Source organism: Carassius gibelio, chromosome A19 (assembly GCF_023724105.1).
Source record: "Carassius gibelio isolate Cgi1373 ecotype wild population from Czech Republic chromosome A19, carGib1.2-hapl.c, whole genome shotgun sequence".
Classification (NCBI taxonomy): domain Eukaryota; kingdom Metazoa; phylum Chordata; class Actinopteri; order Cypriniformes; family Cyprinidae; genus Carassius; species Carassius gibelio.
The window spans coordinates 1,366,191-1,387,958 of NC_068389.1; the positions used below are offsets into that span (position 1 = coordinate 1,366,191).

The window sequence follows — 21,768 nt, forward strand, 5'->3', positions numbered from 1 at the left end:
AAAAAAAAAGAAGAAGTCAATGCCCGATCTCTGAATGTTAGCAGGTTAAGGTCTGGTTAGTACTTGAATGATAGACCGCCAAGGAATACCAGGTGCTTTAAGCTTTTGGATTTTTTTCACTTAGTATATAATAAATTTGGCAAAAAATAGAGTCAATGCCCGATCTCTGAATATAAGCAGGTTTGGGCCAGGTTAGTACTTGGATGAGAGACCGCCTAGGAATACCAGGTGCTTTAAGCTTTTGGGGTTTCTTTCCTACTTTTATAATGTACTGGCGAGTAGATTGGCTGATCTTTAAATAGCCTTCTCTTTGCAGCAGTCTTCGCTTATGGCCATACCAGCCTGGCTATGCCCGATCTTGTCTGATCTCGTAAGCTAAGCAGGTTTGGGCCTGGTTAGTGCCTGGATGGGAGACCGCCTGGGAATGCCAGGTACTGTAAGCTTTTTTGAAATTTTTCACTTAGTATATAATAATTTTGCCAAAAAATAGAGTCAATGCCCGATCTCTGAATATAAGCAGGTTTGCGCCAGGTTAGTACATGGATGGGAGACTGCCTGGGAATACCAGGTGCTTTAAATGTTTGGATATTTTTCACGAATTATATAATAATCTTGCAAAAAAAAAAAAAAGAGTCAATGCCCGATCTCTGAATCTTAGCAGGTTTAGGTCTGGTTAGTACTTGGATTAGAGACCGCCAAGGAATACCAGGTGCTTTAAGCTTTTGGAATTTTTTCACTTAGTATATAATAAATTTGGCCAAAAATAGAGTCAATGCCCGATCTCTGAATATAAGCAGGTTTGGGCCAGGTTAGTACATGGATGGGAGACTGCCTGGGAATACCAGGTGCTTTAAATTTTTGGATATTTTTCACGAATTATATAATAATCTTGCAAAAAAAAAAAAAAAAAAAAAGAAGAAGTCAATGCCCGATCTCTGAATCTTAGCAGGTTAAGGTCTGGTTAGTAATTGAATGATAGACCGCCAAGGAATACCAGGTGCTTTAAGCTTTTGGAATTTTTTCACTTAGTATATAATAAATTTGGCAAAAAATAGAGTCAATGCCCGATCTCTGAATATAAGCAGGTTTGGGCCAGGTTAGTACTTGGATGAGAGACCGCCTAGGAATACCAGGTGCTTTAAGCTTTTGGGGTTTCTTTCCTTCTTTTATAATGTACTGGCGAGTAGATTGGCTGATCTTTAAATAGCCTTCTCTTTGCAGCAGTCTTCGCTTATGGCCATACCAGCCTGGCTATGCCCGATCTTGTCTGATCTCGTAAGCTAAGCAGGTTTGGGCCTGTTTAGTGCCAGGATGGGAGACCGCCTGGGAATACCAGGTACTCTAAGCTTTTTTGAAATTTTTCACTTAGTATATAATAATTTTGCCAAAAAATAGAGTCAATGCCCGATCTCTGAATATAAGCAGGTTTGCGCCAGGTTAGTACATGGATGGGAGACTGCCTGGGAATACCAGGTGCTTTAAATGTTTGGATATTTTTCACGAATTATATAATAATCTTGCAAAAAAAAAAAAAGAGTCAATGCCCGATCTCTGAATTTTAGCAGGTTTAGGTCTAGTTAGTACTTGGATGAGAGACCGCCAAGGAATACCAGGTGCTTTAAGCTTTTGGAATTTTTTCACTTAGTATATAATAAATTTGGCAAAAAATAGAGTCAATGCCCGATCTCTGAATATAAGCAGGTTTGCGCCAGGTTAGTACATGGATGGGAGACTGCCTGGGAATACCAGGTGCTTTAAATTTTTGGATATTTTTCACGAATTATATAATAATCTGGCAAAAAAAAAAAAAAAAGAGTCAATGCCCGATCTCTGAATGTTAGCAGGTTTAGATCTGGTTAGTACTTGGATGAGAGACCGCCAAGCAATACCAGGTGCTTTAAGCTTTTGGAATTTTTTCACTTAGTATATAATAAATTTGGCAAAAAATAGAGTCAGTGCCCGATCTCTGAATATAAGCAGGTTTGGGCCAGGTTAGTACATGGATGGGAGACTGCCTGGGAATACCAGGTGCTTTAAATTTTTGGATATTTTTCACAAATTATATAATAATCTTGCAAAAAAAAAAAAATAGAGTCAATGCCCGATCTCTGAATCTTAGCAGGTTTAGGTCTGGTTAGTACTTGGATGAGAGACCGCCTAGGAATACCAGGTGCTTTAAGCTTTTGGGGTTTCTTTCCTACTTTTATAATGTACTGGCGAGTAGATTGGCTGATCTTTAAATAGCCTTCTCTTTGCAGCAGTCTTCGCTTATGGCCATACCAGCCTGGCTAGGCCCGATCTTGTCTGATCTCGTAAGCTAAGCAGGTTTGGGCCTGGTTAGTGCCTGGATGGGAGACCGCCTGGGAATACCAGGTACTCTAAGGTTTTTTGAAATTTTTCACTTAGTATATAATAATTTTGCCCAAAAATAGAGTCAATGCCCGATCTCTGAATATAAGCAGGTTTGCGCCAGGTTAGTACATGGATGGGAGACTGCCTGGTAATACCAGGTGCTTTTAAATGTTTGGATATTTTTCACGAATTATATAATAATCTTGCAAAAAAAAAAAAATAAAATAAAAAAAGAGTCAATGCCCGATCTCTGAATCTTAGCAGGTTTAGGTCTGGTTAGTACTTGGATGAGAGACCGCCAAGGAATACCAGGTGCTTTAAGCTTTTGGAATTTTTTCACTTAGTATATAATAAATTTGCCAAAAAATAGAGTCAATGCCCGATCTCTGAATATAAGCAGGTTTGGGCCAGGTTAGTACTTGGATGAGAGACCGCCTAGGAATACCAGGTGCTTTAAGCTTTTGGGGTTTCTTTCCTACTTTTATAATGTACTGGCGAGTAGATTGGCTGATCTTTAAATAGCCTTCTCTTTGCAGCAGTCTTCGCTTATGGCCATACCAGCCTGGCTATGCCCGATCTTGTCTGATCTCGTAAGCTAAGCAGGTTTGGGCCTGGTTAGTGCCTGGATGGGAGACCGACTGGGAATACCAGGTACTCTAAGGTTTTTTGAAATTTTTCACTTAGTATATAATAATTTTGCCAAAAAATAGAGTCAATGCCCGATCTCTGAATATAAGCAGGTTTGCGCCAGGTTAGTACATGGACGGGAGACTGCCTGGGAATACCAGGTGCTTTAAATGTTTGGATATTTTTCACGAATTATATTATAATCTTGCAAAAAAAAAAAAAAGAGTCAATGCCCGATCTCTGAATCTTAGCAGGTTTAGGTCTGGTTAGTACTTGGATGAGAGACCGCCAAGGAATACCAGGTGCTTTAAGCTTTTGGAATTTTTTCACTTAGTATATAATAAATTTGCCAAAAAATAGAGTCAATGCCCGATCTCTGAATATAAGCAGGTTTGGGCCAGGTTAGTACTTGGATGAGAGACCGCCTAGGAATACCAGGTGCTTTAAGCTTTTGGGGTTTCTTTCCTACTTTTATAATGTACTGGCGAGTAGATTGGCTGATCTTTAAATAGCCTTCTCTTTGCAGCAGTCTTCGCTTATGGCCATACCAGCCTGGCTATGCCTGATCTTGTCTGATCTCGTAAGCTAAGCAGGTTTGGGCCTGGTTAGTGCCTGGATGGGAGACCACCTGGGAATGCCAGGTACTGTAAGCTTTTTTGAAATTTTTCACTTAGTATATAATAATTTTGCCAAAAAATTAGAGTCAATGCCCGATCTCTGAATATAAGCAGGTTTGCGCCAGGTTAGTACATGGATGGGAGACTGCCTGGGAATACCAGGTGCTTTAAATGTTTGGATATTTTTCACGAATTATATAATAATCTTGCAAAAAAAAAAAAGAGTCAATGCCCGATCACTGAATTTTAGCAGGTTTAGGTCTAGTTAGTACTTGGATGAGAGACCGCCAAGGAATACCAGGTGCTTTAAGCTTTTGGAATTTTTTCACTTAGTATATAATAAATTTGGCAAAAAATAGAGTCAATGCCCGATCTCTGAATATAAGCAGGTTTGGGCCAGGTTAGTACATGGATGGGAGACTGCCTGGGAATACCAGGTGCTTTAAATTTTTTGATATTTTTCACAAATTATATAACAATCTTGCAAAAAAAAAAAAAATAGAGTCAATGCCCGATCTCTGAATCTTAGCAGGTTTAGGTCTGGTTAGTACTTGGATGAGAGACCGCCTAGGAATACCAGGTGCTTTAAGCTTTTGGGGTTTCTTTCCTACTTATATAATGTACTGGCGAGTAGATTGGCTGATCTTTAAATAGCCTTCTCTTTGCAGCAGTCTTCGCTTATGGCCATACCAGCCTGGCTATGCCCGATCTTGTCTGATCTCGTAAGCTAAGCAGGTTTGGGCCTGGTTAGTGCCTGGATGGGAGACCGCCTGGGAATACCAGGTACTCTAAGGTTTTTTGAATTTTTTCACTTAGTATATAATAAATTTGGCAAAAAATAGAGTCAATGCCCGATCTCTGAATATAAGCAGGTTTGCGCCAGGTTAGTACATGGATGGGAGACTGCCTGGGAATACCAGGTGCTTTAAATTTTTGGATATTTTTCACGAATTATATAATAATCTGGCAAAAAAAAAAAAAAAAAGAGTCAATGCCCGATCTCTGAATGTTAGCAGGTTTAGATCTGGTTAGTACTTGGATGAGAGACCGCCAAGCAATACCAGGTGCTTTAAGCTTTTGGAATTTTTTCACTTAGTATATAATAAATTTGGCAAAAAATAGAGTCAGTGCCCGATCTCTGAATATAAGCAGGTTTGGGCCAGGTTAGTACATGGATGGGAGACTGCCTGGGAATACCAGGTGCTTTAAATTTTTGGATATTTTTCACAAATTATATAATAATCTTGCAAAAAAAAAAAAAAATAGAGTCAATGCCCGATCTCTGAATCTTAGCAGGTTTAGGTCTGGTTAGTACTTGGATGAGAGACCGCCTAGGAATACCAGGTGCTTTAAGCTTTTGGGGTTTCTTTCCTACTTTTATAATGTACTGGCGAGTAGATTGGCTGATCTTTAAATAGCCTTCTCTTTGCAGCAGTCTTCGCTTATGGCCATACCAGCCTGGCTAGGCCCGATCTTGTCTGATCTCGTAAGCTAAGCAGGTTTGGGCCTGGTTAGTGCCTGGATGGGAGACCGCCTGGGAATACCAGGTACTCTAAGGTTTTTTGAAATTTTTCACTTAGTATATAATAATTTTGCCCAAAAATAGAGTCAATGCCCGATCTCTGAATATAAGCAGGTTTGCGCCAGGTTAGTACATGGATGGGAGACTGCCTGGTAATACCAGGTGCTTTTAAATGTTTGGATATTTTTCACGAATTATATAATAATCTTGCAAAAAAAAAAAAATAAAATAAAAAAAGAGTCAATGCCCGATCTCTGAATCTTAGCAGGTTTAGGTCTGGTTAGTACTTGGATGAGAGACCGCCAAGGAATACCAGGTGCTTTAAGCTTTTGGAATTTTTTCACTTAGTATATAATAAATTTGCCAAAAAATAGAGTCAATGCCCGATCTCTGAATATAAGCAGGTTTGGGCCAGGTTAGTACTTGGATGAGAGACCGCCTAGGAATACCAGGTGCTTTAAGCTTTTGGGGTTTCTTTCCTACTTTTATAATGTACTGGCGAGTAGATTGGCTGATCTTTAAATAGCCTTCTCTTTGCAGCAGTCTTCGCTTTTGGCCATACCACCCTGGCTATGCCCGATCTTGTCTGATCTCGTAAGCTAAGCAGGTTTGGGCCTGGTTAGTGCCTGGATGGGAGACCGCCTGGGAATGCCAGGTACTGTAAGCTTTTTTGAAATTTTTCACTTAGTATATAATAATTTTGCCAAAAAATAGAGTCAATGCCCGATCTCTGAATATAAGCAGGTTTGCGCCAGGTTAGTACATGGATGGGAGACTGCCTGGGAATACCAGGTGCTTTAAATGTTTGGATATTTTTCACGAATTATATAATAATCTTGCAAAAAAAAAAAAAAAAAGAGTCAATGCCCGATCTCTGAATCTTAGCAGGTTTAGGTCAGGTTAGTACTTGGATGAGAGACCGCCAAGGAATACCAGGTGCTTTAAGCTTTTGGAATTTTTTCACTTAGTATATAATAAATTTGGCAAAAAATAGAGTCAATGCCCGATCTCTGAATATAAGCAGGTTTGGGCCAGGTTAGTACATGGATGGGAGACTGCCTGGGAATACCAGGTGCTTTAAATTTTTGGATATTTTTCACGAATTATATAATAATCTTGCAAAAAAAAAAAAAAGAAGAAGTCAATGCCCGATCTCTGAATCTTAGCAGGTTAAGGTCTGGTTAGTAATTGAATGATAGACCGCCAAGGAATACCAGGTGCTTTAAGCTTTTGGAATTTTTTCACTTAGTATATAATAAATTTGCCAAAAAATAGAGTCAATGCCCGATCTCTGAATATAAGCAGGTTTGGGCCAGGTTAGTACTTGGATGAGAGACCGTCTAGGAATACCAGGTGCTTTAAGCTTTTGGGGTTTCTTTCCTACTTTTATAATGTACTGGCGAGTAGATTGGCTGATCTTTAAATAGCCTTCTCTTTGCAGCAGTCTTTGCTTATGGCCATACCAGCCTGGCTATGCCCGATCTTGTCTGATCTCGTAAGCTAAGCAGGTTTGGGCCTGGTTAGTGCCTGGATGGGAGACCGCCTGGGAATACCAGGTACTCTAAGCTTTTTTGAAATTTTTCACTTAGTATATAATAATTTTGCCAAAAAATAGAGTCAATGCCCGATCTCTGAATATAAGCAGGTTTGCGCCAGGTTAGTACATGGATGGGAGACTGCCTGGGAATACCAGGTGCTTTAAATGTTTGGATATTTTTCACGAATTATATAATAATCTTGCAAAAAAAAAAAAAAGAGTCAATGCCCGATCTCTGAATCTTAGCAGGTTTAGGTCTGGTTAGTACTTGGATTAGAGACCGCCAAGGAATACCAGGTGCTTTAAGCTTTTGGAATTTTTTCACTTAGTATATAATAAATTTGGCCAAAAATAGAGTCAATGCCCGATCTCTGAATATAAGCAGGTTTGGGCCAGGTTAGTACATGGATGGGAGACTGCCTGGGAATACCAGGTGCTTTAAATTTTTGGATATTTTTCACGAATTATATAATAATCTTGCAAAAAAAAAAAAAAAAAAAAAAGAAGAAGTCAATGCCCGATCTCTGAATCTTAGCAGGTTAAGGTCTGGTTAGTAATTGAATGATAGACCGCCAAGGAATACCAGGTGCTTTAAGCTTTTGGAATTTTTTCACTTAGTATATAATAAATTTGGCAAAAAATAGAGTCAATGCCCGATCTCTGAATATAAGCAGGTTTGGGCCAGGTTAGTACTTGGATGAGAGACCGCCTAGGAATACCAGGTGCTTTAAGCTTTTGGGGTTTCTTTCCTTCTTTTATAATGTACTGGCGAGTAGATTGGCTGATCTTTAAATAGCCTTCTCTTTGCAGCAGTCTTCGCTTATGGCCATACCAGCCTGGCTATGCCCGATCTTGTCTGATCTCGTAAGCTAAGCAGGTTTGGGCCTGTTTAGTGCCAGGATGGGAGACCGCCTGGGAATACCAGGTACTCTAAGCTTTTTTGAAATTTTTCACTTAGTATATAATAATTTTGCCAAAAAATAGAGTCAATGCCCGATCTCTGAATATAAGCAGGTTTGCGCCAGGTTAGTACATGGATGGGAGACTGCCTGGGAATACCAGGTGCTTTAAATGTTTGGATATTTTTCACGAATTATATAATAATCTTGCAAAAAAAAAAAAAGAGTCAATGCCCGATCTCTGAATTTTAGCAGGTTTAGGTCTAGTTAGTACTTGGATGAGAGACCGCCAAGGAATACCAGGTGCTTTAAGCTTTTGGAATTTTTTCACTTAGTATATAATAAATTTGGCAAAAAATAGAGTCAATGCCCGATCTCTGAATATAAGCAGGTTTGCGCCAGGTTAGTACATGGATGGGAGACTGCCTGGGAATACCAGGTGCTTTAAATTTTTGGATATTTTTCACGAATTATATAATAATCTGGCAAAAAAAAAAAAAAAAAGAGTCAATGCCCGATCTCTGAATGTTAGCAGGTTTAGATCTGGTTAGTACTTGGATGAGAGACCGCCAAGCAATACCAGGTGCTTTAAGCTTTTGGAATTTTTTCACTTAGTATATAATAAATTTGGCAAAAAATAGAGTCAGTGCCCGATCTCTGAATATAAGCAGGTTTGGGCCAGGTTAGTACATGGATGGGAGACTGCCTGGGAATACCAGGTGCTTTAAATTTTTGGATATTTTTCACAAATTATATAATAATCTTGCAAAAAAAAAAAAAATAGAGTCAATGCCCGATCTCTGAATCTTAGCAGGTTTAGGTCTGGTTAGTACTTGGATGAGAGACCGCCTAGGAATACCAGGTGCTTTAAGCTTTTGGGGTTTCTTTCCTACTTTTATAATGTACTGGCGAGTAGATTGGCTGATCTTTAAATAGCCTTCTCTTTGCAGCAGTCTTCGCTTATGGCCATACCAGCCTGGCTAGGCCCGATCTTGTCTGATCTCGTAAGCTAAGCAGGTTTGGGCCTGGTTAGTGCCTGGATGGGAGACCGCCTGGGAATACCAGGTACTCTAAGGTTTTTTGAAATTTTTCACTTAGTATATAATAATTTTGCCCAAAAATAGAGTCAATGCCCGATCTCTGAATATAAGCAGGTTTGCGCCAGGTTAGTACATGGATGGGAGACTGCCTGGTAATACCAGGTGCTTTTAAATGTTTGGATATTTTTCACGAATTATATAATAATCTTGCAAAAAAAAAAAAATAAAATAAAAAAAGAGTCAATGCCCGATCTCTGAATCTTAGCAGGTTTAGGTCTGGTTAGTACTTGGATGAGAGACCGCCAAGGAATACCAGGTGCTTTAAGCTTTTGGAATTTTTTCACTTAGTATATAATAAATTTGCCAAAAAATAGAGTCAATGCCCGATCTCTGAATATAAGCAGGTTTGGGCCAGGTTAGTACTTGGATGAGAGACCGCCTAGGAATACCAGGTGCTTTAAGCTTTTGGGGTTTCTTTCCTACTTTTATAATGTACTGGCGAGTAGATTGGCTGATCTTTAAATAGCCTTCTCTTTGCAGCAGTCTTCGCTTATGGCCATACCAGCCTGGCTATGCCCGATCTTGTCTGATCTCGTAAGCTAAGCAGGTTTGGGCCTGGTTAGTGCCTGGATGGGAGACCGACTGGGAATACCAGGTACTCTAAGGTTTTTTGAAATTTTTCACTTAGTATATAATAATTTTGCCAAAAAATAGAGTCAATGCCCGATCTCTGAATATAAGCAGGTTTGCGCCAGGTTAGTACATGGACGGGAGACTGCCTGGGAATACCAGGTGCTTTAAATGTTTGGATATTTTTCACGAATTATATTATAATCTTGCAAAAAAAAAAAAAAGAGTCAATGCCCGATCTCTGAATCTTAGCAGGTTTAGGTCTGGTTAGTACTTGGATGAGAGACCGCCAAGGAATACCAGGTGCTTTAAGCTTTTGGAATTTTTTCACTTAGTATATAATAAATTTGCCAAAAAATAGAGTCAATGCCCGATCTCTGAATATAAGCAGGTTTGGGCCAGGTTAGTACTTGGATGAGAGACCGCCTAGGAATACCAGGTGCTTTAAGCTTTTGGGGTTTCTTTCCTACTTTTATAATGTACTGGCGAGTAGATTGGCTGATCTTTAAATAGCCTTCTCTTTGCAGCAGTCTTCGCTTATGGCCATACCAGCCTGGCTATGCCTGATCTTGTCTGATCTCGTAAGCTAAGCAGGTTTGGGCCTGGTTAGTGCCTGGATGGGAGACCACCTGGGAATGCCAGGTACTGTAAGCTTTTTTGAAATTTTTCACTTAGTATATAATAATTTTGCCAAAAAATTAGAGTCAATGCCCGATCTCTGAATATAAGCAGGTTTGCGCCAGGTTAGTACATGGATGGGAGACTGCCTGGGAATACCAGGTGCTTTAAATGTTTGGATATTTTTCACGAATTATATAATAATCTTGCAAAAAAAAAAAAGAGTCAATGCCCGATCACTGAATTTTAGCAGGTTTAGGTCTAGTTAGTACTTGGATGAGAGACCGCCAAGGAATACCAGGTGCTTTAAGCTTTTGGAATTTTTTCACTTAGTATATAATAAATTTGGCAAAAAATAGAGTCAATGCCCGATCTCTGAATATAAGCAGGTTTGGGCCAGGTTAGTACATGGATGGGAGACTGCCTGGGAATACCAGGTGCTTTAAATTTTTTGATATTTTTCACAAATTATATAACAATCTTGCAAAAAAAAAAAAAATAGAGTCAATGCCCGATCTCTGAATCTTAGCAGGTTTAGGTCTGGTTAGTACTTGGATGAGAGACCGCCTAGGAATACCAGGTGCTTTAAGCTTTTGGGGTTTCTTTCCTACTTATATAATGTACTGGCGAGTAGATTGGCTGATCTTTAAATAGCCTTCTCTTTGCAGCAGTCTTCGCTTATGGCCATACCAGCCTGGCTATGCCCGATCTTGTCTGATCTCGTAAGCTAAGCAGGTTTGGGCCTGGTTAGTGCCTGGATGGGAGACCGCCTGGGAATACCAGGTACTCTAAGGTTTTTTGAATTTTTTCACTTAGTATATAATAAATTTGGCAAAAAATAGAGTCAATGCCCGATCTCTGAATATAAGCAGGTTTGCGCCAGGTTAGTACATGGATGGGAGACTGCCTGGGAATACCAGGTGCTTTAAATTTTTGGATATTTTTCACGAATTATATAATAATCTGGCAAAAAAAAAAAAAAAAAGAGTCAATGCCCGATCTCTGAATGTTAGCAGGTTTAGATCTGGTTAGTACTTGGATGAGAGACCGCCAAGCAATACCAGGTGCTTTAAGCTTTTGGAATTTTTTCACTTAGTATATAATAAATTTGGCAAAAAATAGAGTCAGTGCCCGATCTCTGAATATAAGCAGGTTTGGGCCAGGTTAGTACATGGATGGGAGACTGCCTGGGAATACCAGGTGCTTTAAATTTTTGGATATTTTTCACAAATTATATAATAATCTTGCAAAAAAAAAAAAAAATAGAGTCAATGCCCGATCTCTGAATCTTAGCAGGTTTAGGTCTGGTTAGTACTTGGATGAGAGACCGCCTAGGAATACCAGGTGCTTTAAGCTTTTGGGGTTTCTTTCCTACTTTTATAATGTACTGGCGAGTAGATTGGCTGATCTTTAAATAGCCTTCTCTTTGCAGCAGTCTTCGCTTATGGCCATACCAGCCTGGCTAGGCCCGATCTTGTCTGATCTCGTAAGCTAAGCAGGTTTGGGCCTGGTTAGTGCCTGGATGGGAGACCGCCTGGGAATACCAGGTACTCTAAGGTTTTTTGAAATTTTTCACTTAGTATATAATAATTTTGCCCAAAAATAGAGTCAATGCCCGATCTCTGAATATAAGCAGGTTTGCGCCAGGTTAGTACATGGATGGGAGACTGCCTGGTAATACCAGGTGCTTTTAAATGTTTGGATATTTTTCACGAATTATATAATAATCTTGCAAAAAAAAAAAAATAAAATAAAAAAAGAGTCAATGCCCGATCTCTGAATCTTAGCAGGTTTAGGTCTGGTTAGTACTTGGATGAGAGACCGCCAAGGAATACCAGGTGCTTTAAGCTTTTGGAATTTTTTCACTTAGTATATAATAAATTTGCCAAAAAATAGAGTCAATGCCCGATCTCTGAATATAAGCAGGTTTGGGCCAGGTTAGTACTTGGATGAGAGACCGCCTAGGAATACCAGGTGCTTTAAGCTTTTGGGGTTTCTTTCCTACTTTTATAATGTACTGGCGAGTAGATTGGCTGATCTTTAAATAGCCTTCTCTTTGCAGCAGTCTTCGCTTTTGGCCATACCACCCTGGCTATGCCCGATCTTGTCTGATCTCGTAAGCTAAGCAGGTTTGGGCCTGGTTAGTGCCTGGATGGGAGACCGCCTGGGAATGCCAGGTACTGTAAGCTTTTTTGAAATTTTTCACTTAGTATATAATAATTTTGCCAAAAAATAGAGTCAATGCCCGATCTCTGAATATAAGCAGGTTTGCGCCAGGTTAGTACATGGATGGGAGACTGCCTGGGAATACCAGGTGCTTTAAATGTTTGGATATTTTTCACGAATTATATAATAATCTTGCAAAAAAAAAAAAAAAAGAGTCAATGCCCGATCTCTGAATCTTAGCAGGTTTAGGTCAGGTTAGTACTTGGATGAGAGACCGCCAAGGAATACCAGGTGCTTTAAGCTTTTGGAATTTTTTCACTTAGTATATAATAAATTTGGCAAAAAATAGAGTCAATGCCCGATCTCTGAATATAAGCAGGTTTGGGCCAGGTTAGTACATGGATGGGAGACTGCCTGGGAATACCAGGTGCTTTAAATTTTTGGATATTTTTCACGAATTATATAATAATCTTGCAAAAAAAAAAAAAAGAAGAAGTCAATGCCCGATCTCTGAATCTTAGCAGGTTAAGGTCTGGTTAGTAATTGAATGATAGACCGCCAAGGAATACCAGGTGCTTTAAGCTTTTGGAATTTTTTCACTTAGTATATAATAAATTTGCCAAAAAATAGAGTCAATGCCCGATCTCTGAATATAAGCAGGTTTGGGCCAGGTTAGTACTTGGATGAGAGACCGTCTAGGAATACCAGGTGCTTTAAGCTTTTGGGGTTTCTTTCCTACTTTTATAATGTACTGGCGAGTAGATTGGCTGATCTTTAAATAGCCTTCTCTTTGCAGCAGTCTTTGCTTATGGCCATACCAGCCTGGCTATGCCCGATCTTGTCTGATCTCGTAAGCTAAGCAGGTTTGGGCCTGGTTAGTGCCTGGATGGGAGACCGCCTGGGAATACCAGGTACTCTAAGCTTTTTTGAAATTTTTCACTTAGTATATAATAATTTTGCCAAAAAATAGAGTCAATGCCCGATCTCTGAATATAAGCAGGTTTGCGCCAGGTTAGTACATGGATGGGAGACTGCCTGGGAATACCAGGTGCTTTAAATGTTTGGATATTTTTCACGAATTATATAATAATCTTGCAAAAAAAAAAAAAGAGTCAATGCCCGATCTCTGAATTTTAGCAGGTTTAGGTCTAGTTAGTACTTGGATGAGAGACCGCCAAGGAATACCAGGTGCTTTAAGCTTTTGGAATTTTTTCACTTAGTATATAATAAATTTGGCAAAAAATAGAGTCAATGCCCGATCTCTGAATATAAGCAGGTTTGCGCCAGGTTAGTACATGGATGGGAGACTGCCTGGGAATACCAGGTGCTTTAAATTTTTGGATATTTTTCACGAATTATATAATAATCTTGCAAAAAAAAAAAAAAAAAAAAGAGTCAATGCCCGATCTCTGAATCTTAGCAGGTTTAGGTCTGGTTAGTACTTGGATGAGAGACCGCCAAGGAATACCAGGTGCTTTAAGCTTTTGGAATTTTTTCACTTAGTATATAATAAATTTGGCAAAAAATAGAGTCAATGCCCGATCTCTGAATATAAGCAGGTTTGAGCCAGGTTAGTACATGGATGGGAGACTGCCTGGGAATACCAGGTGCTTTAAATTTTTGGATATTTTTCACGAATTATATAATAATCTTGCAAAAAAAAAAAAAAAAAAAAGAAGAAGTCAATGCCCGATCTCTGAATCTTAGCAGGTTAAGGTCTGGTTAGTAATTGAATGATAGACCGCCAAGGAATACCAGGTGCTTTAAGCTTTTGGAATTTTTTCACTTAGTATATAATAAATTTGCCAAAAAATAGAGTCAATGCCCGATCTCTGAATATAATCAGGTTTGGGCCAGGTTAGTACTTGGATGAGAGACCGCCTAGGAATACCAGGTGCTTTAAGCTTTTGGGGTTTCTTTCCTACTTTTATAATGTACTGGCGAGTAGATTGGCTGATCTTTAAATAGCCTTCTCTTTGCAGCAGTCTTCGCTTATGGCCATACCAGCCTGGCTATGCCTGATCTTGTCTGATCTCGTAAGCTAAGCAGGTTTGGGCCTGGTTAGTGCCTGGATGGGAGACCGCCTGGGAATGCCAGGTACTGTAAGCTTTTTTGAAATTTTTCACTTAGTATATAATAATTTTGCCAAAAAATAGAGTCAATGCCCGATCTCTGAATATAAGCAGGTTTGCGCCAGGTTAGTACATGGATGGGAGACTGCCTGAGAATACCAGGTGCTTTAAATTTTTGGATATTTTTCACGAATTATATAATAATCTGGCAAAAAAAAAAAAAAAAAAGAGTCAATGCCCGATCTCTGAATCTTAGCAGGTTTAGGTCTGGTTAGTACTTGGTTGAAAGACCGCCTAGGAATACCAGGTGCTTAAAGCTTTTGGAATTTTTTCACTTAGTATATAATAAATTTGGCAAAAAATAGAGTCAATGCCCGATCTCTGAATATAAGCAGGTTTGGGCCAGGTTAGTACATGGATGGGAGACTGCCTGGGAATACCAGGTGCTTTAAATTTTTGGATATTTTTCACGAATTATATAATAATCTTGCAAAAAAAAAAAAAAAAGAAGAAGTCAATGCCCGATCTCTGAATCTTAGCAGGTTAAGGTCTGGTAAGTACTTGAATGATAGACCGCCAAGGAATACCAGGTGCTTTAAGCTTTTGGAATTTTTTCACTTAGTATATAATAAATTTGGCAAAAAATAGAGTCAATGCCCGATCTCTGAATATAAGCAGGTTTGCGCCAGGTTAGTACATGGATGGGAGACTGCCTGGGAATACCAGGTGCTTTAAATTTTTGGATATTTTTCACGAATTATATAATAATCTGGCAAAAAAAAAAAAAAAAGAGTCAATGCCCGATCTCTGAATCTTAGCAGGTTTAGGTCAGGTTAGTACTTGGATGAGAGACCGCCAAGGAATACCAGGTGCTTTAAGCTTTTGGAATTTTTTCACTTAGTATATAATAAATTTGGCAAAAAATAGAGTCAATGCCCGATCTCTGAATATAAGCAGGTTTGGGCCAGGTTAGTACATGGATGGGAGACTGCCTGGGAATACCAGGTGCTTTAAATTTTTGGATATTTTTCACGAATTATATAATAATCTTGCAAAAAAAAAAAAAAGAAGAAGTCAATGCCCGATCTCTGAATCTTAGCAGGTTAAGGTCTGGTTAGTAATTGAATGATAGACCGCCAAGGAATACCAGGTGCTTTAAGCTTTTGGAATTTTTTCACTTAGTATATAATAAATTTGGCAAAAAATAGAGTCAATGCCCGATCTCTGAATATAAGCAGGTTTGGGCCAGGTTAGTACTTGGATGAGAGACCGCCTAGGAATACCAGGTGCTTTAAGCTTTTGGGGTTTCTTTCCTACTTTTATAATGTACTGGCGAGTAGATTGGCTGATCTTTAAATAGCCTTCTCTTTGCAGCAGTCTTCGCTTATGGCCATACCAGCCTGGCTATGCCCGATCTTGTCTGATCTCGTAAGCTAAGCAGGTTTGGGCCTGGTTAGTGCCTGGATGGGAGACCGCCTGGGAATACCAGGTACTCTAAGCTTTTTTGAAATTTTTCACTTAGTATATAATAATTTTGCCAAAAAATAGAGTCAATGCCCGATCTCTGAATATAAGCAGGTTTGCGCCAGGTTAGTACATGGATGGGAGACTGCCTGGGAATACCAGGTGCTTTAAATGTTTGGATATTTTTCACGAATTATATAATAATCTTGCAAAAAAAAAAAAAGAGTCAATGCCCGATCTCTGAATTTTAGCAGGTTTAGGTCTAGTTAGTACTTGGATGAGAGACCGCCAAGGAATACCAGGTGCTTTAAGCTTTTGGAATTTTTTCACTTAGTATATAATAAATTTGGCAAAAAATAGAGTCAATGCCCGATCTCTGAATATAAGCAGGTTTGCGCCAGGTTAGTACATGGATGGGAGACTGCCTGGGAATACCAGGTGCTTTAAATTTTTGGATATTTTTCACGAATTATATAATAATCTTGCAAAAAAAAAAAAAAAAAAAAAAGAGTCAATGCCCGATCTCTGAATCTTAGCAGGTTTAGGTCTGGTTAGTACTTGGATGAGAGACCGCCAAGGAATACCAGGTGCTTTAAGCTTTTGGAATTTTTTCACTTAGTATATAATAAATTTGGCAAAAAATAGAGTCAATGCCCGATCTCTGAATATAAGCAGGTTTGAGCCAGGTTAGTACATGGATGGGAGACTGCCTGGGAATACCAGGTGCTTTAAATTTTTGGATATTTTTCACGAATTATATAATAATCTTGCAAAAAAAAAAAAAAAAAAAGAAGAAGTCAATGCCCGATCTCTGAATCTTAGCAGGTTAAGGTCTGGTTAGTACTTGAATGATAGACCGCCAAGGAATACCAGGTGCTTTAAGCTTTTGGAATTTTTTCACTTAGTATATAATAAATTTGGCAAAAAATAGAGTCAATGCCCGATCTCTGAATATAAGCAGGTTTGGGCCAGGTTAGTACTTGGATGAGAGACCGCCTAGGAATACCAGGTGCTTTAAGCTTTTGGGGTTTCTTTCCTACTTTTATAATGTACTGGCGAGTAGATTGGCTGATCTTTAAATAGCCTTCTCTTTGCAGCAGTCTTCGCTTATGGCCATACCAGCCTGGCTATGCCTGATCTTGTCTGATCTCGTAAGCTAAGCAGGTTTGGGCCTGGTTAGTGCCTGGATGGGAGACCGCCTGGGAATGCCAGGTACTGTAAGCTTTTTTGAAATTTTTCACTCAGTATATAATAATTTTGCCAAAAAATTAGAGTCAATGCCCGATCTCTGAATATAAGCAGGTTTGCGCCAGCTTAGTACATGGATGGGAGACTGCCTGGGAATACCAGGTGCTTTAAATGTTTGGATATTTTTCACGAATTATATAATAATCTTGCAAAAAAAAAAAAAGAGTCAATGCCCGATCACTGAATTTTAGCAGGTTTAGGTCTAGTTAGTACTTGGATGAGAGACCGCCAAGGAATACCAGGTGCTTTAAGCTTTTGGAATTTTTTCACTTAGTATATAATAAATTTGGCAAAAAATAGAGTCAATGCCCGATCTCTGAATATAAGCAGGTTTGCGCCAGGTTAGTACATGGATGGGAGACTGCCTGGGAATACCAGGTGCTTTAAATTTTTGGATATTTTTCACGAATTATATAATAATCTGGCAAAAAAAAAAAAAAAGAGTCAATGCCCGATCTCTGAATCTTAGCAGGTTTAGATCTGGTTAGTACTTGGATGAGAGACCGCCTAGGAATACCAGGTGCTTTAAGCTTTTGGGGTTTCTTTCCTACTTTTATAATGTACTGGCGAGTAGATTGGCTGATCTTTAAATAGCCTTCTCTTTGCAGCAGTCTTCGCTTATGGCCATACCAGCCTGGCTATGCCCGATCTTGTCTGATCTCGTAAGCTAAGCAGGTTTGGGCCTGGTTAGTGCCTGGATGGGAGACCGCCTGGGAATGCCAGGTACTGTAAGCTTTTTTGAAATTTTTCACTTAGTATATAATAATTTTGCCAAAAAATAGAGTCAATGCCCGATCTCTGAATATAAGCAGGTTTGCGCCAGGTTAGTACATGGATGGGAGACTGCCTGGGAATACCAGGTGCTTTAAATGTTTGGATATTTTTCACGAATTATATAATAATCTTGCAAAAAAAAAAAAAAAAGAGTCAATGCCCGATCTCTGAATCTTAGCAGGTTTAGGTCAGGTTAGTACTTGGATGAGAGACCGCCAAGGAATACCAGGTGCTTTAAGCTTTTGGAATTTTTTCACTTAGTATATAATAAATTTGGCAAAAAATAGAGTCAATGCCCGATCTCTGAATATAAGCAGGTTTGGGCCAGGTTAGTACATGGATGGGAGACTGCCTGGGAATACCAGGTGCTTTAAATTTTTGGATATTTTTCACGAATTATATAATAATCTTGCAAAAAAAAAAAAAAAAAAGAAGTCAATGCCCGATCTCTGAATCTTAGCAGGTTAAGGTCTGGTTAGTAATTGAATGATAGACCGCCAAGGAATACCAGGTGCTTTAAGCTTTTGGAATTTTTTCACTTAGTATATAATAAATTTGGCAAAAAATAGAGTCAATGCCCGATCTCTGAATATAAGCAGGTTTGGGCCAGGTTAGTACTTGGATGAGAGACCGCCTAGGAATACCAGGTGCTTTAAGCTTTTGGGGTTTCTTTCCTACTTTTATAATGTACTGGCGAGTAGATTGGCTGATCTTTAAATAGCCTTCTCTTTGCAGCAGTCTTCGCTTACGGCCAGACCAACCTGACGGCGCTAGAGAGTCTGACAGGAAGTACTGTGCTGCAGTTGGAGAGAAAGGCTCTCCCACATTTTTTTTCATTTGTTTTGTTTTTGTTTAATATCAAGTTAAAAAGTTTGAAGTATTTTGTTTTTGTTAACGTCGTTTTAACCCCGGGCAGTTTTAAACTGTCTGGGGTTTGAGCTATTTTATTTTGTTTGTTTGTGTTTTTTTTTTTTTTTTTTTTTTTTTTTTTTGTGGCTAAGCTATTTAACAAGGATGGAAACAATGGCTAATGGATCAGATCTGGACAAGGTTTTTGAGGAAAAGAACAATGATTTTGAAGGAGACACTACTTTGGAAAAACGGATTATGAAAAACGATGGAAAGGATTACAATGAAACATGGGCAACTGTTGTATCAAGAAGGAAAAGAAATGGAGCTGAAATGGAGAAAGGCCGCACTGAACAGCAACCAACTACACAAGGTAAAGAAAAGTTTGATACAAAAGGAGAAAAGAGACAAGAAGAATGTCGGAGAAATGAAATGATAAATAGATTAAAAGACAAAATGAAATATCAGAGGGAATACAAGAAAGAAACAACACTGACAATGACTGTGGAAAATCCAGAAAAACTAACTGCCATCATGATAATTAAAGCTATTGAGGACATTACTGGAAAAGGTAAACTATATGGACTAAGGAAAAAAAATGACTTCGAGTATGAGCTTACATTGGAGAATCAACTAGACTGTGACAATTTATTGAATGGACTACTATTGAATGGACAAATGTGTAAAATAAGCAAACTTTGTGAAATGGAGAGAGTCTTTTTTTTTTTACGTTTGCCAAATTATATCAATGACAAGGATGTACTACAAAAACTGCAAAGGTGGGGAGTTACACCGATACTGCCGTTGAGAAGGAGGTATTACCCAGGGACAATGGTGGCAGATGGGACAAGATTTATTCGAGTCAAATTCCCTAAGGACGTGGTGTCCCTTCCATATAACACCAGTTTTGAAACAGAGGAAGGAATACAGTTCTTCAGAGTCATTCATGATCAGCAAGTAAAAATATGCAGAATATGTTCAAGTGCTGAACACGAAAAGAAAGACTGCCCTCTACTAACATGCAGAGAATGCCTGGAGCAGGGGCATTATGCGCGGGACTGTACAGCCCTGCGGTGCCAAGGCTGCAGAAAGGCATTGCCAACATGCGCATGTGAAACGGATGAAGAGGAACATGAGGAAATGGAAATGGAGATGCATAATGAAGTGGAGCATTTGGAGGAGGCTGATAAAGAAAATACATCACAAAAAACAAGTGGATTAACAAAGGATGTACTGAGCAGTGAAGGAGAGGAAGAAGAAGAAGAGGAAACAAGTGAGAATGAGCAGAATGGGGAAGAAAAAGTGATGACTGGACTACAACACTCTGTGAAAAATGTGGAGCAGGATGCAATGGTAAATAAAGAAGATAATAATGGAACAAAGGATAGTACAATCCCGGAAGAGGTAAGCGACATTGGGGAGAGAAAAAAAAGTTTTTTGAGCAGGGGGACTAAAGGGAAAACAACAGGACAAATAAACATTGAAAAGGTCTTGGAAAGACAACGAATAAGACGAGAATCTAAAGAAAAAAAGAAGAAGAAAGTAGAGATAATTGCTTTAAAAGATGTTGATTTGAGAGAGACTGAACAAAAGTGATGTGGGTTTTGTTTTGCATTTATATTTTTCTTTTTTTGTCTATGAGTCAGTTGAAACTAGTGTCAATCAATGCAAGAGGATTGTCAACTAGGACTAAATTTGAAAATGTACTCTATTTAACAAAGAAGAGTGATATAATATGTATACAAGAAACTGGATGGAATGAAGACATTGTTAATGGTTTTAAGAAAATATGGGATGGAGAATTTTTTTACAATAATGACCCAAACAGGAAAAAAGGAGTAGCAATTTTAATTAGAAGGGGAGTGACAGAAAAAGCAACAGAAATGTTCACAGATAATGTAGGAAGATTGTTAGTAGTTAAAGTCAAAAGCAAAGAAGAAGAATTAACGATATGTACAATTCATGCACCAAATGACCGTTTAGAAAGAGTCATCTTTTTTAAAAATTTAAATGTTTTAATGGATGGTTATACAAAAGGAATTTTAATTGGGGATTTTAATACTATTTTGGAAAGAATTGATGTGGAGGATTATATGGTATATAGATCAGATGTGGGGAGAACTGAATTAAAGAAAATGATGGAAAAACACAAATTTTTAGATATATGGCGGGAAAGAAACAGAGTAAAAAGAGAATATTCCAGAAGGCAAATTGTGAACACAGTATTAAAGCAAAGTAGACTTGATTTGGTTTTATGTAACAGACAGCTAGAACTATTTATATCAAAAGTATTTTATAAAAGGTTCAGTGAAAGTGATCATGATTTTTTAAATGTAATAATTGATTTTAGTGGAGTAGAGAGAGGTCCAGGGGTGTGGGTTTTAAATGCTGAACTTTTAAAAAACGAGTCTTACAAAATGGAAATAGAAAATGTCATAATAAATAGTATAAACAATATTCTATATGATGAAGAAAAAAGTTTGTGGTGGGATAATTTGAAAAAAGTTATGAAAAAAATATCCATTGAATATTCAAAAAGATTGCAAAAGACAAAGAAAAGTAAAGAAAGATTTTTAAATAAGGAATGGGAAGAAGAAATGAAAAAGATGTCTGAAGGAAAGATGGATGTGACAAAAATAGTGTTTTTAGAAGAACAATTTAAGAAAATAGAGGAGGAAAAGTGCAGGGGAGCTAAAATTAGAAGCAGAGCGAAAAATACAGTAGAGGGAGAAAGAAGTACACAATTCTTTTTTGAGTTTGAGAAATCAAGAAAACATGCAGAATTGATCAAAAGTATATTAAAAGATGGGAAAGTTGTGAAGGAAAAACAAGGTATTTTAAAAGAAGTGAAGGATTTTTATACTACCTTATTTAAAAAAGATAATATAAATGTGAAAGATGAAGAATATTTATTGAATCAAATTCAAGTTCAAGTAAATGAAGAAGATAAAAGAATGTGTGATAAGGATATAAATGAAGAGGAAATTGAAGAGGTTATAGACCAGTTGAAGAATGGGAAAAGTCCAGGACTAGATGGCTTAACATCTGAGTTTTACAAAGTTTTTAAACATGTTTTAATACCTATTCTGCACAATTTATTTGCTGATACTTTTAAGCAGAAAAAAATGAGTGAAAGCATGAAGACAGGAATGATAAAAATTATCTATAAGAATAAAGGAGATAAAGATCATCTTAAAAATTACAGACCGTTGAGTATGCTAAATACTGACTATAAGATTTTGGCTAAGATCATGGCAAACAGACTGAAAAAAGTGATTCCAAACATCATAACAACAAATCAGGCATATGGTGTCTTAAATAGAGATATATCAGACATAGTAACAAATATTAGA

At 38.2% G+C, this 21,768-nt stretch overlaps 21 pseudogenes; all 21 read left to right on the forward strand.

The window, feature by feature from the left end:
- Positions 1 to 324: 324 nt before the first annotated feature.
- Positions 325 to 443, forward strand: LOC127936199 (uncharacterized; annotated as a pseudogene).
- Positions 444 to 1,229: 786 nt separating this feature from the next.
- On the forward strand, positions 1,230 to 1,348 carry LOC127936907 (uncharacterized; annotated as a pseudogene).
- Positions 1,349 to 2,266: 918 nt separating this feature from the next.
- LOC127937566 (uncharacterized) lies at positions 2,267 to 2,385 on the forward strand (annotated as a pseudogene).
- Positions 2,386 to 2,896: 511 nt separating this feature from the next.
- LOC127937522 (uncharacterized) lies at positions 2,897 to 3,015 on the forward strand (annotated as a pseudogene).
- A 498-nt stretch (positions 3,016 to 3,513) lies between these two features.
- LOC127936372 (uncharacterized) lies at positions 3,514 to 3,632 on the forward strand (annotated as a pseudogene).
- Positions 3,633 to 4,272: 640 nt separating this feature from the next.
- On the forward strand, positions 4,273 to 4,391 carry LOC127937242 (uncharacterized; annotated as a pseudogene).
- Positions 4,392 to 5,036: 645 nt separating this feature from the next.
- On the forward strand, positions 5,037 to 5,155 carry LOC127937567 (uncharacterized; annotated as a pseudogene).
- A 511-nt stretch (positions 5,156 to 5,666) lies between these two features.
- On the forward strand, positions 5,667 to 5,785 carry LOC127937240 (uncharacterized; annotated as a pseudogene).
- A 782-nt stretch (positions 5,786 to 6,567) lies between these two features.
- On the forward strand, positions 6,568 to 6,686 carry LOC127936542 (uncharacterized; annotated as a pseudogene).
- Positions 6,687 to 7,473: 787 nt separating this feature from the next.
- Positions 7,474 to 7,592, forward strand: LOC127936908 (uncharacterized; annotated as a pseudogene).
- A 920-nt stretch (positions 7,593 to 8,512) lies between these two features.
- On the forward strand, positions 8,513 to 8,631 carry LOC127937568 (uncharacterized; annotated as a pseudogene).
- Positions 8,632 to 9,142: 511 nt separating this feature from the next.
- On the forward strand, positions 9,143 to 9,261 carry LOC127937523 (uncharacterized; annotated as a pseudogene).
- Positions 9,262 to 9,759: 498 nt separating this feature from the next.
- On the forward strand, positions 9,760 to 9,878 carry LOC127936373 (uncharacterized; annotated as a pseudogene).
- A 640-nt stretch (positions 9,879 to 10,518) lies between these two features.
- On the forward strand, positions 10,519 to 10,637 carry LOC127937243 (uncharacterized; annotated as a pseudogene).
- Positions 10,638 to 11,282: 645 nt separating this feature from the next.
- On the forward strand, positions 11,283 to 11,401 carry LOC127937569 (uncharacterized; annotated as a pseudogene).
- Positions 11,402 to 11,912: 511 nt separating this feature from the next.
- LOC127937241 (uncharacterized) lies at positions 11,913 to 12,031 on the forward strand (annotated as a pseudogene).
- A 781-nt stretch (positions 12,032 to 12,812) lies between these two features.
- LOC127936543 (uncharacterized) lies at positions 12,813 to 12,931 on the forward strand (annotated as a pseudogene).
- A 1,067-nt stretch (positions 12,932 to 13,998) lies between these two features.
- On the forward strand, positions 13,999 to 14,117 carry LOC127936730 (uncharacterized; annotated as a pseudogene).
- A 1,345-nt stretch (positions 14,118 to 15,462) lies between these two features.
- LOC127936545 (uncharacterized) lies at positions 15,463 to 15,581 on the forward strand (annotated as a pseudogene).
- A 1,068-nt stretch (positions 15,582 to 16,649) lies between these two features.
- Positions 16,650 to 16,768, forward strand: LOC127936731 (uncharacterized; annotated as a pseudogene).
- Positions 16,769 to 17,408: 640 nt separating this feature from the next.
- On the forward strand, positions 17,409 to 17,527 carry LOC127936200 (uncharacterized; annotated as a pseudogene).
- The last annotated feature ends 4,241 nt before the right edge of the window (positions 17,528 to 21,768 follow it).